Here is a 5,148-nt window from a genome sequence, read left to right on the forward strand (position 1 = left end):
TTAAATTTTTTCCTTTGGCAAAGAGAGCTTCATTTTTAAATATTAAAGTGAATCATTAACTATATGGACTATGAAGTAAATGTAACCACATCCTGAAGATAATCAGAAAAAATAAATTAAAGTAACTCTCAGTTATTTGTTTTCTAAAATTTTAATTTAAAATATACATTAATTTTAATTTTTACAGCTATGTTTCATATTTTTAAAATTTTCTTTCTATATACTAATTTTTTGAGGACTTTGATGTCTATTATCATCTTTTTCTCATTGCAATTGTGCATTTGCTTAGAATATTTACTAGAACAACTTGTAAATTTGCTTATAAAGTTAATATAAACTAAAACAATAGTCAGAAAACATGATAAACCTTACATACTAAATTTGAGATTTAGTTGTAACCTAAAAGTAATAGTTTTCTAAGAAATTTTAAAGCATTTTTTGCTTAACTTCCATGATTAAAATGTCAAACCATTTATATAGTCAAAATAATAGTCTTGTTTTAATGTCTGACCTGCCCTCTGGAGCATTTTAGTTATTCAAAGAAGTAAGATAAATGAATTGAATTGTTAAAAATTGGTTCTTTTTCTTGTTTATGGAACTTTAGGAACAGATAAACTAATGGGAAGAGATGTATGGTTTCTGTCATTTAAATGTCTTTATTAGGTTAAAAAAGGCATGCTTCTTCTAACAGATGAATAGAGAAGTGCCTACCTCTAGGGATATTATATCATTATATTTTACTCCTGACAACATATCATAATATCCACACAGATTAATATGAATAAAAATAAACATATTTTTCATATTGTATAATATACTCTAGTATGGATGAGTTATAATTTTACCCAACAATTTCTCTCCCAATGGCAATTTGTAATATTTCAACACTTTTGCTACTGAAAATAACAGCATAATAAGCCTTCATGTTGCTATGGGCTGAACTGTGTCTCCCCAAAACTGCATATGTTGAAGTTCTAAACCACAGTAACTCAGAATTGGACTGTATTTGGAAGTGGTTCCTTAAAAGAGTAGTAAGTTAAAATGGATAGCTCTTAATCCAATATGACTGGTACCCCTATATAAGAAGATTAGGACACAGATATGTGCACAGGGAAGACCATGCAAAGAAACAGGGAAAAGGCCATCTACAAGCCAAGGAGCAAGGCCTCGGAAGAAACCAACCCTGCTTACACTTTGATCTCTGACATCTACCTCCAAAATTTTGAGAAAATAAATTGAAGTTGTTCAAGCCACCCAGTCTGTGGTACTTTGTTATGGCAGCCCTAGAAAACTAATACAAATGTATAAAATTTTTAGGAGCTAATTCATTATTTTAATATATTGATATTTATGTAATGAAGAGTTTCAATAGTGAAGTTATTGGGTCAGAATGTGTGTGTATATATATATATATATATATATATATATAAAAAATATTTAATTTCAACAGGCATTTCTAAACATTTCTAAAATGTTTATAATAATATATGATGTGTCTATTTGCCAAGGTTTTGTTTCTTTTTAAAACTCTACTAGTTTAATTATTAAATGTTGATACATATTTATTTATGTATATATTTATAACATATACAGATATATTAATAAATATTAATTACTACATAAACTAAGATTTTATTTATATATGAAATCCCAATTACTACTGATTAAACATTTTTCATATTTGCTAGTCATTTGGACTTTTCTGCTTTCAGTCAACTGCTGGGTTCAAACAACTGTATATGATATCATGTGCACAACTTTTCTTGGTTAGCGTTGGCTTTGCTTGCTTTCCATTGTTTTCTGTTTTTGAAAAAGAAATTGTGAGGAAATCAGGGCCAAGAGCTATAAAACACGAGCCTGGGAAAAGTCTCAATGGAGATCATCCAGGAGGTGAGTGTATTTTTCTCTTTGTTCCATATAGAGACAAAAGTAGAAATTAGGTTCTGCCGGTAAATAAATAAGTGATGGCATATGTTAAAATCACATATGTTTTGTGAATCTTATATTCCTTATTTGTAAAATGTGCTCAAGAATGACTTTAAAAGTAACTTTTGGCTTTCAAATTCTACTAATCAGAGAGTTAAGTGTATTGTATGGTAGAAGATTAGTTTTGTGCAGTAATAATAAGTAGGTAATTTATTATTAAATCTATCCAGAAGTAACATATGATTTTTCAGAGCAATAACTACCACATTATTTATGTAGGTTTAATATGCAAATTGGTAATTTGTGTTTTGAATTATCACCTAGGAAAATTAAGCTACAATCTAATGGTTTTCACTGACATTTAATTCCACGATAACTGATTACAGTATTACATTCCATTATATTTTTGAACCCATTATAGCTTTATAGTATTGTTATAAATAACTCACTTTTTTTCTCACTTGTCCTTACTGTATATAAATATTCTATACTATGAATGCATTGCATCTATTCTTTTCATGTTAACATATTTTATATCATTTTGCATATTAAGTACCTCATTATATCCTTAAAAATTCAACTAGTGTACTAATTTAACACAATCAGTAACATTTTTCTACATTACTGTCCTTTTAATTTATAGAGGAGAAACACTTAATGTATTCATATTACACACGAATTGATATCTGGCAATTCCATGCTCATTGAAACTTAACAAATACAAAACCGATACCTGAAAATTATTATGGTATTAATTTAATTACATCGTGATTTCAACTAGAATTTTAAAAATAATACTATTTTGGTATTTTGATAATTTGATATTGCTTTTTATTAAAACCTGATCTAATTTTAATTACATATCTGCATATCTACAGAACAACCCTCATTTTGTTTTGAAACAATCTGTGTTGTAGATTTTCTAGGAAATTTTAATGAAAACTATTTATCTAAGTTTTATGTTAAGAATACAATTTCTAAGGTTAATTTCTAATTTGGCTACATTTAAATTAAAGTCCCACATTTTAGATGATCTAACAGCATGATAACATATACAACATATTTTATTTTGTCTTCAACTATTACTGATTAAAATGAATACTGCTTCTAAATATTTTGGTGATATAATGATTCATTTATATTTTTATCTGAGCACTACTTTTCTTATTATCCCCTTTGTTTTAGTGGTAAATGTTGCACTATTTTTTATTTCTATTCAGGATTATCATTTCTTTAAGATTTAGATATATATTTTAGAATTAAAACATTTTATAATTCAATTTTTATCAAAAGATAGATTTAATAATAGAAAATGGAGTGATGGTTAACATATATTCAATATATATTTTGCTTTGGGAAAACTGAAAATTAACCTATGTAAACACTTAGTGGCTTAATACATTGTGGCTAATAAATATAAACAAATACAAGAAGGAGTATGAATTAATATAAAATGTGTATTAATTTTTACTTTTAGCTTGATAAAAGGCATGCATATAGAAGACACTCTAAATTGTATACTTAGATTTCATGTGTGAACAGAAAAAATCAAAGTTCAAAGAAATCCCTCCTCAAATTATCTAAAGAGAAAAATCAAGTCTAGAATGTTGGAACATAAGTGTTAAATGGACAAAAACAAAACAAAACACACGAAAAAACAAATAAATGAGAAATAATAACAGCAACAACACAAACAGGATCTTAAAATCGTGGCATACCTGAACCTTAGAATATAGACTTTCAAAAAATAAAATACTGTTTTTACCTTTGGTACTCAGATACTATGGGCCTGTAGTAATGGAAAATCTATATATATTCTTCATTGAGACTCTGAATTTACAAAAATTTATGGTGGTTTTAAAAAAATCTCAGGAAAATATTGCAAATTCTGGAAAAACTGGGAGACTGACATTGGTAGTGGGAATTCCATTTTTATAATTCCAGGCATCAGCATAAGCGAAACTTATAATCACGGTTGAAAATAGAAAAAAGCCTAGTGACAATGCATTCTGAGATTTAGGGTATATTGTTGGCCTTATCTTTTAAAATTTCCAGGGAATTAGGCAGTTAGCAGAGTATTAAGTAAAACCCTGCTTAAACTAGCTATTGGACTAGAAAATCTGTTCTGTAACCATGAGAATATTGCATATAAAAATGTATTGGATATGGCCAATCCTGTTTTATGAGAAAAATTGTTTTCTAACGTTAATTATATTACTGCTTATTATGCCCTAAATGTGAATAATAAGTTGCTGCAAGTTAAAAACAAACAAATAAGAATAGCATTGCAAAAAGCATTTGTTACGCAACTTAAAATTATTATAAGGAAAATAAAGTATCAAAGAAAATTCAAATATTCTGATAAAAGTCAGAAAAGTTAAGAGAAATAAGAATACAATTTAACTAAAAATAAAATGCAGCGTTTAATTGACCATACATAGAAAAAAAATTTAAATCTACTAACAATGACTTTTTTCAATAAAAGAGACTTTTCAATGTAGTAAAGTCTAGTGAAGTTTTATTCCTGGATGACAAAAATAACAATACAAAATTTTTAAAAATAGGAAAAAATAAAATATTTCATTTTAAAAAATGAAATACTTAGACCTATTGTGAAATCTTTCTGGCAAAAATAACTATAAGTAAGTTTGGATTCAAACAGAACAGGAACATTAAAATCCCCTAAAAGAAGGTCTGGATTCTTATGAAAAATAAATGAAGTAAATGAAGGTGTCCTGGAGGATTCATCCACTGATACTATACTTAGAATGAATGCACAGACAAAACCAGGTTCCATCAGGGCTCAAAGAGAGTAAGTTAATCACTTTAAAAAAACATTCTTACACATAAAAATTTGTTACACATAGAAAATTAAAATGTGACCTGGGAAAAAGGGAAGGTTGTGGAGAAAAATGAAAAATATTTAGCTTGCAGATGCTAACACAGCAAAACACAGATAACACCAAATAATCAAACAAAAAGACTTGTGAGCCACAAGCCTAGGTTTTGAGCCACTTGAACACACATAGCTGTGTTGAATTGACTTATTATGTCAAATTTGTATGCCAGAAATTTACTGGACATATAAGTAAAGGAAAGAAGAACAAAAAGATTCATTGATGAATATATTTAAAGCAGCATGACTATATATTTCAAAGGATATTAAAAGTGTATGGGTTACATTAAATACATCCAATCTAGAAATTGATCAAAAGAAGGCTC

Source organism: Physeter macrocephalus, chromosome 8 (assembly GCF_002837175.3).
Source record: "Physeter macrocephalus isolate SW-GA chromosome 8, ASM283717v5, whole genome shotgun sequence".
Lineage (NCBI taxonomy): Eukaryota > Metazoa > Chordata > Mammalia > Artiodactyla > Physeteridae > Physeter > Physeter macrocephalus.